The sequence below is a fragment of the Manis javanica genome, chromosome 12, assembly GCF_040802235.1.
Source record: "Manis javanica isolate MJ-LG chromosome 12, MJ_LKY, whole genome shotgun sequence".
NCBI classification, from domain to species: Eukaryota; Metazoa; Chordata; class Mammalia; order Pholidota; family Manidae; genus Manis; species Manis javanica.
Genome location: NC_133167.1, coordinates 54,340,602 through 54,353,584, shown reverse-complemented (window position 1 = coordinate 54,353,584; position 12,983 = coordinate 54,340,602). Strand labels below are relative to the sequence as shown.

The 12,983-nt window shown below is 39.4% G+C and overlaps 1 protein-coding gene across 4 annotated transcripts in view; it reads right to left on the bottom strand.

Moving 5' to 3' along the window:
* Positions 1 to 12,983, bottom strand: part of ZNF385B (zinc finger protein 385B) — a 438,948-nt gene that overhangs the window by 406,511 nt on the left and 19,454 nt on the right. The gene's annotated exons all lie outside the window — the stretch shown is intronic.

Below are 12,983 nucleotides of genomic sequence, written 5' to 3'. Positions count from 1 at the left end.
TCCACACAAGCAAAAGCTGAGGGAATTTGCTTCCCACAAACCACCTCTACAGGGCATCCTACAGGGACTGCTCTAGATGGGAGCATTCCTAAAAAGAGCACAGAACAAAACACACAACATATGAAGAATGGAGGAGGAGGAATAAGAAGGGAGAGAAGAAAAGAATCTCCAGACAGTGTATATAACAGCTCAATAAGCAAGCTAAGTTAGGCAGTAAGATACTAAAGAAGCTAACCTTGAACTTTTGGTAAGCACGAATCTAAAGCCTGCAATGGCAATAAGTACATATCTCTCAATAGTCACCCTAAATGTAAATGGACTTAATGCACCAATCAAACGACACAGAGTAATACAATGGATAAAAAAGCAAGACCCATCTATATGCTGCTTACAAGAAACTCACCTCAAACCCAAAGACAAGCACAGACTAAAAGTAAAGGGATGGAAAAACATATTTCAGGCAAACAACAGCGAGAAGAAAGCAGGGGTTGCAGTACTAATATCAGACAAAATAGACTTCAAAACAAAGAAAGTAACAAGAGATAAAGAAGGACACTACATAATGATAAAGGGCTCAGTCCAACAAGAGGATATAACCATTATAAATATATATGCACCCAACACAGGAGCACCAGCATATGTGAAACAAATACTAACAGAACTAAAGAGGGAAATAGACTGCAATGCATTCATTTTAGGAGACTTCAACACACCACTCACCCCAAAGGATAGATCCACCGGGCAGAAAATAAGTAAGGACACATAGGCATTGAACAACACACTAGAACAGATGGACCTAACAGACATCTATAGAATTCTACATCCAAAAGCAACAGGATATACATTCTTCTCAAGTGCACATGGAACATTCTCCAGAACAGACCACATACTAGCTCACAAAAAGAGCCTCAGTAAATTCCAAAATATTGAAATTCTACCAACCAATTTTTCAGACCACAAAGGTATAAAAGTAGAAATAAATTCTACAAAGAAAACAAAAAGGCTCACAAACACATGGAGGCTTAACAACATGCTTCTAAATAGTCAATGGATCAATGAACAAATCAAAATAGAGATCAAGGAATATATAGAAACAAATGACAACAACAACACAAAGCCCCAACTTCTGTGGGACGCAGCGAAAGCAGTCTTAAGAGGAAAGTATATAGCGATCCAGGCACACCTGAAGAAGGAAGAACAATCCCAAATGAATAGTCTAACATCACAATTATCAAAACTGGAAAAAGAGGAACAAATGAGGCTAAAGTCAGCAGAAGGAGGGACATAATAAAGATCAGAGAAGAAATAAACAAGATTGAGAAGAATAAAACAATAGCAAAAATCAGTGAAACCAAGAGCTGCTTCTTTGAGAAAATAAACAAAATAGATAAGTCTCTAGCCAAACTTATTAAGAGAAAAACAGAATCAGAAATGAGAATGGAAAAATCACGACAGACTCCACAGAAATACAAAGAATTATTAAAGACTACTATGAAAACCTATATGCCAACAAGCTGGAAAACCTAGAAGAAATGGACAACTTGCTAGAAAAATACATCCTCCCAAGACTGACCAAGGAAGAAACATGGAAGTTAAACAAATCAATTATGAGCAAAGAAATTGAAACGGTAATCAAACAACTACCCAAGAACAAAACCCCAGGGCTGGACGGATTTACCTCGGAATTTTATCAGACACACAGAGAAGACATAATACCTATTCTCCTTAAAGTGTTCCAAAAAATAGAAGAGGAGGGAATACTCCCAAACTCATTCTATGAAGCCAACATCACCCTAATACCAAAACCAGGCAAAGACCCCACCAAAAAAGAAAATTACAGACCAATATCCCTGATGAATGTAGATGCAAAAATACTCAATAAAATATTAGCAAACAGAATTCAATAGTATATCAAAAGGATCATACACCATGACCAAGTGGGATTCATCCCAGGGATGCAAGGATGGTACAACATTAAAAAATCCATCAACATCATCCACCACATCAACAAAAAGAAAGACAAAAACCACATGATCATCTCCATAGATGCTGAAAAAGCATTCGACAAAATTCAACATCCTTTCATGATAAAAACTCTCAGCAAAATGGGAATAGAGGGCAAGTACCTCAACATAATAAAGGCCATATATGATAAACCCACAGCCAGCATTATACTGAACAGCGAGAAGCTGAAAGCATTTCCTCTGAGATCGGGAAGCAGACAGGGAAGCCCACTCTCCCCACTGTTATTTAACATAGTACTGGAGGTCCTAGCCACAGCAATCAGACAAAACAAGGAAATACAAGGAATTCAGATTGGTAAAGAAGAAATTAAACTGTCACTATTTGCAGATGATATGATACTGTTCATAAAAAACCCTAAAGACTCCACTCCAAAACTACTAGAACTGATATCGGAATATAGCAAAGTTGCAGGATACAAAATTAACACACAGAAATCTGTAGCTTTCCTATACACTAACAATGAACCAATAGAAAGAGAAATCAGGAAAACAATTCCATTCACCATTGCATCAAAAAGAATAAAATACCTAGGAATAAACCTAACCAAAGAAGTGAAAGACTTATACTCTGAAAACTACAAGTCACTCTTAAGAGAAATTAAAGGGGACACTAATAAATGGAAACTCATCCCACGCTCGTGGCTAGGAAGAATCAATATCGTCAAAATGGCCATCCTGCCCAAAGCAATATACAGATTTGATGCAATCCCTCTCAAATTACCAGCAACATTCTTCAATGAATTGGAACAAATAATTCAAAAATACATATGGAAACACCAAAGACCCTGAATAGCCAAAGCAATCCTGAAAAAGAAGAATAAAGTAGGGGGGATCTCACTCCCCAACTTCAAGCTCTACTACAAAGCCACAGTAATCAAGACAATTTGGAACTGGCACAAGAACAGAGCCACAGACCAGTGGAACAGATTAGAGACTCCAGAAATTAACCCAAACATATATGGTCAATTAATATTTGATAAAGGAGCCATGGACATACAATGGCAAAATGACAGTCTCTTCAACAGATGGTGCTGGCAAAACTGGACAGCTACGTATAGGAGAATGAAACTGGACCATTGTCTCACCCCATATACAAAGGTAAACTCAAAATGGATCAAAGACCTGAATGTAAGTCATGAAACCATTAAACTCTTGGAAAAAAACATAGGCAAAAACCTCTTAGACATAAACATGAGTGACCTCTTCTTGAGCATATCTCCCCAGGCAAGGAAAACAACAGCAAAAATGAGCAAGTGGGACTATATTAAGCTGAAAAGCTTCTGTACAGCGAAGGACACCATCAATAGAACAAAAAGGAACCCTACAGTATGGGAGAATATTTTCATAAATGACAGATCCGATAAAGGCTTGACATCCAAAATATATAAAGAGCTCACACACCTCAAAAAACAAAAAACAAATAACCCAATTAAAAAATGGGCAGAGGAACTGAACAGACAGTTCTCTAAAAAAGAAATACAGATGGCCAACAGACACTTGAAAAGATGCTCCACATTGCTAATTATCAGAGAAATGCAAATTAAAACTACAATGAGGTATCACCTCACACCAGTAAGGATGGCTGCCATCCAAAAGACAAACAACAACAAATGTTGGCGAGGCTGTGGAGAAAGGGGAACCCTCCTACACTGCTGGTGGGAATGTAAATTAGTTCAACCATTGTGGAAAGCAGTATGGAGGTTCATCAAAATGCTCAAAACAGACCTACCATTTGACCCAGGAATTCCACTCCTAGGAATTTACCCTAAGAACGCAGCAATCAAGTTTGAGAAAGACAGATGCACCCCTATGTTTATCGCAGCACTATTTACAATAGCCAAGAACTGGAAGCAACCTAAGTGTCCATCAGTAGATGAATGGATAAAGATGATGTGGTACATATACACAATAGAATATTGCTCAGCCATAAGAAAAAAACAGATCCTACCATTTGCAGCAACATGGATGGAGCTGGAGAGTATTATGCTCAGTGAAATAAGCCAAGCGGTGAAAGAGAAATACCTAATGATTTCACTCATCTGAGGAGTATAAGAACAAAGGAAAAACTGACGGAACAAAACAGCAGCAGAATTACAGAACCCAAAAATGGACTAACAGGTACCAAAGGGAAAGGAACTGGGGAGGATGGATGGGCAGGGAGGGATAAGGGGGGGAAGAAGAAGGGGGTATTAAGATTAGCATGCATGGGGGGGAGGGAGAAAGGGGAGGGAGGGCTATACAACACAGAGAGGATAAATAGTGATTCTACAGCATTTTGCTATGCTGATGGACAGTAACCGTAATGTGGTTTTTAGGGGGGACCTGATATAGGGGAGAGCATAGCAAACATAGTATTCTTCATGTAAGTGTAGATTAAAGATTAAAAAAAAAAAAAGAAAGAAAGAAAAGGGGGATTACTTCTTGATAGGATAAAACTATTGGTAAATCAAAGATTAACACATGCTTTAAATATCCTTAATGTTGATCACTTAAAGGGTGTCAGATGATCAGCTATGGAGGTACTCTTTTCTGATAATATGCCTTTCTCTTTATAAAAAAAAAAAAAGCAGTTCCTGTGTGCTGGCCTCCAATGAGTTCTACACAGTGGTATAGAGGGCATGTCAAAGTGTGGGCAAAGGGTCTGTTTGTTTCTATGCAGAAGATCAAGGCCTAGCTTGGCTACCCAGAAAATGAACTAAGATACGACATGAGGAGGAGCTTCCGGCATCAGCACTCCCTGGAGGACTCGTGCTGGGGGATGATCATCAAAAAGCCTCCACAGTGATCCAGGCGATGCTGCAGTTGTGGCTGCGTCCACCCCACCGTTTCCTGGACTTGCCATAGGAATGAGGAGGGAAATGTCTAGGCTGGCATGTGCATACAGTGAGACAACGAATTTGACCGGATCTGTACTGTTGGAACTCAACCAGGAGTTGGGAGGGGTGCAAGTTGTAGCACTCCAAAATCTTACGACTATAGACTATCTACGGTTAAAAGAACATATGGGATGTGAACAGATCCCAGAAATGGGTTGCTTTGTCTGATTTTTCTCAGACTGTTCAAGTACAGTTGGACAATATCCATCATATCATAGACAAATTTTCACAAATGCCTAGGGTGCCTAAATGGTTTTCTTGGCTTCACTGGAGATGGATGGTAATTATAGATTTGCTTTGTTTATGTCACTGTATTCCTATTATGTTAATATGTGTGTACAAATCAGTTAGTAGTTTAAAACCTATACATACTTAAGGTACTCTACAAGAATATATGTCAAAGAAATAATCAATCCTCCAATGTTTTCTTCCATATGCTACCTCTATAGCTTTTCTTCTTCCTTCCTAATTACAACCCTTAAATAGAATTCATGCCTCATATCGAAGTTACCGAGTATCATAATTCCTCCAGGTGGTAAAGATACCTCGAGACAAGTGCTGGGCATAGAAGCCACAGGGCATAAATCTGCAAAGAAGTAAAAAGCTAACCTTTTCAAACAATATGGCTTCTCTCTCACTTACCAACTTTACATTTCCCTGTATGGCTCCGGAAGATGACTGGTTAGCCAGAGACGGGTAAGATTCCTCAAGGGAGGACAACCTAAGACAGGCACAGTCACAGGGGGGCCATCAGGTGAGAAATCGGGGAACAATACTGGTGAAGCTTAGAACCTCAACCCCCCCCACCCCCCCCGTTTTGAGAGAAAGCTTCTGCATCCGTGGATGTTTTATTGCCCTTGTCTAGCTCGGATTAGCACATAGTCTACAGGCACACACCTGATCATCTACAATTGCTCTCTTACAACACTAAACTATGTTTTCTAACTCTATCTCACATCTACCTACCACTTCAGCATTTTATTAAAAATAAAAATAATAATAATAATAAAGGGATCCACATATAAATCAAGTATAAAAATCAAACGAATATTCATATTTGACCTGATTGTTTATAGTTCATAATGCGTGATCAAAACCGAAAGTTTCTGTGATAACTGCCCTTGTACTGTTCACCATGTAAGAACTTATTCACTATGTAAGAATTCGTTCACCATGTAAGAACTTGTTCATTATGCTTCAGAAGATTGGAGACTGATGAGAATTAGGCTTGAGATGGATTAATGATTGTGCATTGAGCATTGACCCCCCTATACAGAATTATACTGTTGTTAACAACCATTTGATCAATAAATATGAGAGATGCCCTCTCAAAAATAAAAATAAAAATAAAAAATAAAAAAAATTGGGGAAGGGGAGAGAGAGAACCCTTGAAGTAATGGGACATTTTAATGTGTTTTGACCCCCAAACTCTACCCTGCATGTTTTTCAGGTGGGGCCTAGACCTAATGGGACATGTATAAATTAAACAGGCCAACCACAGTGCCTGTAGGTGCTCTGGGGATGTGGGCTGGAAGAACTTGGGCAAAGGTCTCTGGGATGTGACACATGCTGGAACACGGTTCCTGTGAGACTGTGAACGTCAAGGCCCTGCACTATCTGCCTCGCGGTCTCCGTTCCCACCTCTCCTGCCCATATGCAGTATTCCTCACTGCCACTTCCCTTTTTCTGTTCCCTGTGACCGTCAAGCCCCTTCCTCCTTGGACTTTGTGCTCTCTGTGCCCTCTGCTCTGAAAGCTGAGTCTCCAGACCCTTGGCAACTGCGGCCTGGCTATCGCCTGGGTCGTGTGTGTGTGTTTGTGTGTGTGTGTGTGTTGGGGGGACTGTGCTGCCCTGACACAGCTCTACAGCAGCCCCTCATTCCTGCACACTCCCTCAGATCCCCTGTTTAAAGTTGTTCTTCATGCACTCACCGCATGGCACAAATCAGAAATTGTACTTGCGCATTTATTTATTGGTTTGTTCTCTACCCTCCCACACTGGGCTTTATCTCTCCTGGCCATTGCTGTAACCCACTGCCCTGACCAGTGCCTAATGGCCTCCACAAACACTTATGGACTTAATGGACCGATGGTGCTAAAACACTGCACAGCTCTGCAGATTAGATGCTGTATTGCTTTGCCTGCAATATTTACATCCAAGACAGTAAAATAAAAATGCAAAAATAAGAGAATTTAAGTCAATGGCCTCTCTCATATTTCTTTTAAAAGACAATTTTAAGATAACCTGAATCAATGCTCATGTATTTTCTAATAAAACAAAAGTATATTGGCAAACAGTCACAAATCATAGCAAACTGGACCTTCTTGTCCTTATGACAATAAATGAACAAGGAAATGGAATTGCTGCTTGGTTGTCCCCAGCTAGATGAAAGCATCAAGCAACTGGAGGCGGGAACCTATGCTGCCTTTCCACTTCATTAAATCATATATCATTTTTACATGTAAGCCACCAGGCTACAAATCATGTAAGACAGAATGAGAGCTAATTAAGGGGTCAGCTGAGCATATAATTCTGAATTCCTAGGCACCCAAAAACTGAGATTGACAATAAATGTGATAAAACCCAGAATCATTTCCTAACTAACAAAGCAAGAACTTTCAAGCTGCCGACTTGCCAAACCACATTTTCATATTTGAAAGAATTTAAATTTATAGTGAATGTAATTCTTATATGGCAATGAACTCTCAGTCATGTATCCTCGAGTGCTTCATTAAAATATACTTAGATTTTAATTTTTTTGATAGGGATTACAAGGTCAAAAAAATAAAATTGTGTTCTCTTTTTAGACTGAAGTTCACTCCTGAGAAAGGAAATACTATTGTTCATTGGTATTTAATAGCATATTTCTTCCAGGGAAAACAGGTTAGTAGGAAGAAATTTCATTTGTCAAGAGGGAAATGAAACAGAGTCAGACCGAGGTGGGCAGGGCCACCGAACAAGTCAGTAGCAGCCGTTCTGGGAGCGGAGCCTGAAGAGGCAGCTGACTGGTGTGGTTCTCCCGCCTCCAGATCCATGGCTTCATCTAAAAGGCATTTTGAGGGTATTCAAGTTTACCAATTTCATATCTGCATTTCTCATGAAAAAGAGCTTTCACTTTAGGAAAAAACTCAGTCTTACTTAGACGCTCTAATAACGAGAATATTTTCCTTTTCTTAAAGATCTTGATAGTTGTAAAATAAAGCTTGAGATCTAACATATTGAGATAGCACAGTCAGCTATGAATACTAGGTTACAGTGTTTAAAAGAAAAAAAGCACTAACTTTCTATTGTTACTATAACTCAACAACCTAAAATAATTAGGTGCATTTTCACAGTTCTTGCATTATCATTGGAATTTTATCAACTTTAATACTACTTCAGAATCACAGCTAAAACAAGCTAAAATTTTAAATGTTAAATATCCCACTGTTTATTAATTCTTTAAAACTATAAATTGCCAGTATTTCCTGGTCAGGTCCCAGGGTAGAAAAAAACCTTTCCCTCTATGAATACAGACTTGAACAAGGTGGGAGTTAATGAGTTATAAAAATCAAGGTTCCAAAGATGTGCCTGTTTTTAAGTCCCATTTCCAAATAACAGGATACACATTTCTGTGATCAAGTTTAGCAGGCACAAAAAACATAGCTTGAGGACAGCATATTCAAAAGATTACTTAGATCTTTCCTATTCTTAAGTCTCAGGTGTGAACCACTGATCACAACCCTGGTACTTCAGTATGTACAAGACAAGAAAAACTGCACAGCAACTCCTGCTCATATAGTACATTTGTCTTTTTACCCCTCATGCACATGGACGCCTCACTTTCGATTACAGGGGAAGAGTGATTATCACCCTTGCTACATATACCTCATCCCACTGCCACTGTTTTAACATACAGGTTCCACCCCTGCGCAGCTACAAAGGAAATGCCTCTTGGACTGCCATTTCCCAAAGAAGATTCCTCAGGAAAAGCAAAGCACATGCTTCTATGGGATGTAAAGCTATATATAGACAGGCATATAAATACCTATATGGCTAGATCTACAAGCAAAAAATAGCAAATGAGAATGTTGGAAGCATCATTCACTCTTCCTTAAAAAAGACTCAGTAATTTAAAATATTTTTCATTGCTAGAATCCTGGAAGGGGAAATTAATTTATATAAAGCTACCTATAATATATATATTTTCTTTTTCTTGAGAGAAAAATAATATGAACCAATAATACATGAAGAGCTAAATATCAGTTATTATTAGAAACAAAAAAAGTGGCATTTTGCTGTTTTTTGCAAAAGTTCACTCTGAAGATCTTCCCACTTTAGTGCTATTCAGTCTATCCGAGTTCAAATAGCACAGGATACTATAAACTTATCTGAAGGAGGAAAACTATCTACAGTTAGCATTTCTACCTGGATTCTTTCTGGAGAATGCTTCTCCTGAAGAAGATTCATGCCTGACTCTAGAAGAGAACTGCTTAGCTATAGTCCATTAACAGCCTGTTATATTTGAGAATTCTTTTGGGGCAAATTAACCCACAGGGAACTGTGCAGGCACTGTGGGCCCTACCACAGGGGACTCTGCAGATGGGGTCTTTCCCACACCCTAGCCAACTCAGAGTTCTCCTCCATGAATTTTGACTAGTCAATGAACTGGAAAACCTTACAGCCAATGGATCACAAAAGAAATAGCTTTTCTTGACCAGAAAATGAATACTACCCTTATTCAAAGTTACTTTTAAATACAATATTCCACTTTGTAACTTTACAGTACCATTTGAAATGATATAAGGTAAAACACAAAAGTGGATATTTTGTGATGTGTCTTTATTTAGTTCAATTCTTTATCATTTAAAAATTTACCAGTCACAAATGCTCAAACATCTAAATGTTTCAGATAGCCAACTGTATCAGTTAGGGTACCGGTAGAAAAGCAATACAACATTCAAACTGGAAAAATCTGAAGAGAGTTTATTTTTAAAGGACTATTTTCAAGTGTCGAGTCAGGGGTACAGATACCACAAAGATTTGCAGGAACCAAGGGTCACAAAGCAGCGGTGTCACCACCGCCAGAGGAGGAGCCAGTTATGTGAGCGTGGAAAGGAGGACAGACCGAGAGACAGCCACATTAAGAGGAGCACTGGTCAGCACAGGACACAGTCAGCCAGTGAGGCCCTTCCAGGGTGTTACCCAGGGAGGAAACACTCTGACATCCCTCTCCTCCTTCCTCCTATCTCCTGCCAGCATTCTCCATGAGCCAGACCCAACCATAAGCTAGATGCCAAGGGCTTCCATGGATTCAGTCCCTACAGGTCAGCCTCCCAGAGCAGGGAAGTGAATGGACAAGAGTTAAACTATCAGGAGATGCAAGTGAGTGGACAAGGGTTAAACTATCAGGAGACACAAGTGAGTGGACAAGGGTTAAACTATCAGGAGACACAAGTGAGTGGACAAGGGTTAAACTAACAGGAGAGACAGTGTGTGGGCATTTCTCTACCAGAGATCCAAAACTAGATTACACTGCAGACATATGTATAAAACATACAGATGAAGGCATTCACATGGGGCAGGAGCAGATGCAAGGTGCCTCAGCACAGCTTGCCTTTTCCCCAAGAGTCACTACAAGGCACATAAGCACCGACAGCGCAAGGTAGGAGCTTGTTGAGTAAAGGTTGTTCATATCACAAACCAAGTAAAATTCATATTCAAGAAGATTTGACTAGAGCCTTGGAACATTATGCAAAGGAATGTGAAGTGTCTCTGTGAAAAACTGTATCATGTAAGTTTTTGCATTGAAGCAGTTCCATGATTACATCTTTGTTTAGAAAGATTCCTTTGGTGGCATTGTGGCATTGAGATTAGGAGAGGAAGTGAATGAAAGCTAGGAGACCATTCAGAAACCATTACAATAACCCAGGAGAGAGATAAACTCAGTATTGCCCTTTGGTGGTTTATACTTTTAAAAATCTCCAGTGCCTAATACTTTGTGATGTATAAGGAACGATACAATATGAATTCCTCCAATTTTGAAGTTTCTGTATCCTCTCATTGTTTCTCTTGCTTCGTTACCTCCTAGGAGCAATCATTCATCAAGTCCTATTGAGTCTAACTTTTAACATCCCTAGAACCTATCATTTTTTTCTCTACCAATGCTTTGATAAAGGCCACATTTCCCAAGTAGACTAGCATTTCTCAAATTATGTATAGTTCTTGGGGATCCCATGAAAAAGAACTGTTTCCTGGTCAAATATTTGGGGAAGTCCTGGGATAAACAAATTGAAATAGTTTGCTTACATGGCTTTTGAATTCCTAGAGAGGGTCACCACCTGTAGCAGCTCTCCTTTTTCATAGAAAACTAGTGACATCTCCAGGGACAGTGGCGTACTTCAGAATATAGATTGTAAAATGCTGACATGGACAAACTAAGGTTCTATTTGCATTCCGTAAACCTTCCTTCAGTCTGCTGACTTGTCTGTATTTATTGCCCCCAGGAAAGAAATTACATAGAATAAAACAGAAAAAGATGATCAATTCTTGCAGTTTGAGTTTCAAACATTAGGGGAACTCCTGGGCAACAGATCTTGGAAGACTATAATGAGTAAGAGCAATGTTCCCTATATTTAGATTAGATAAAGGGGGAGAGAGGGCAACAGTCAAAGGGTCAGTGCAGAGTTTTGACTTAAATGGGCACCTGAGAAGGTGGCTCAGTTCCTGGACCACTCACCAGCCTTGCACTGAGCCCTGATGGAGGGAAAGGTAACAAGAAACCCAAAAGACTTGATAAAACTAAGGAAAATTGTACCTTCCTAGGAATATAGAACCCTGGAAATAAAGGAAGACTTTGCAAATAAATGACTGAAATGTAATTACATGTCTATGTTAGGATTTCTCACCCTCTGTACTATTAACATATAGTGTTACTGGTAATTCTTTGTGGTGGGGACTGTCCTGTGCCTTGTAGGATTTTGAGTAGCATCATTGGCCCCAACCCACTAGATGCTGGTAACATCTCCCATCCCAGCTGGGACAACCAAAATTGTCTCTAGACGTTGCCAAATGTCCCTAGGGACAAAATCCCAGTCAAGAAACACTAGTCTAGGTAGACAGAATCCTACACAACCTCAGTGGTTTCCTCCTGGCTTTGTATAGGTCGCGAGGAGCTGAATGAATCATTCTGGAGGTTCTAGAACAACGTGCATGGATGATGTCTTAGAATCAGATGGGAAAAAGAAAAAAAAAAATTGAATGGCAACAGATGCCAAGAAGACTGATCATGCCCAAGAACAAAATATTACCCTACCCATGGATACCTCCACATTGTAGCTGCACTGGTTAAGAATCAAGATAATGGGGCCTAGTAGAGGCAGGGTACCTAGGTTCAAATCATAGCTGTAATCAGGAGGAGCTGTTTGCTTTGGCCAATCAATCTACGTTCTGGGCTTCAGTTTCCTATTCTATAGATGGAGTTAAGAGACCATATAGGGTTACGATAGTAACTAAATGACTTAAAATTTGCAAGGCATCACCTCTTTACATAATTAAATTTTGAATAGAGTGGGTTTTGTATGTATATAAACAGACCCTAGAATTAGATCTAAGTCAGAGAAGGGCTGTGACCTTGAATTACAACTGAATTTCTACCATCAAATCAAATGAGGCTCACTATAGAAACTGAAATGCATAGAAAAATGAAGATGTTTTTACATTACCAATTGTGTTTAGAGATTTCTTTTTACTCTGTTGGTATCCTCATCTAATATTCTCTCTCTCTACTCTTCAATGTATCTTCATACACTATTGTGGTCATCGTTTTAAATCTCAAATCTAATCAGATAATGGATACTCCATTATCCATAGCGATGTCACAAAGAGATACCTCAAGAATTCAAGGCTCTGTGGGGGAGGGCATGGCATGAGAGTCCACTGAATTTCTGTATAGGATTTTATTTGAACAAATTGTATGTGCTCCTAAAAAAATGTTTGAAAATCATGAGTCCACAGAGATTCCACCAGATGGCAGTGAAAGTCACCCATGAGCAGCCCTTGCCCATGCCCCCAGCTGTTCCTAAACACAATCCCATGGTCCAGA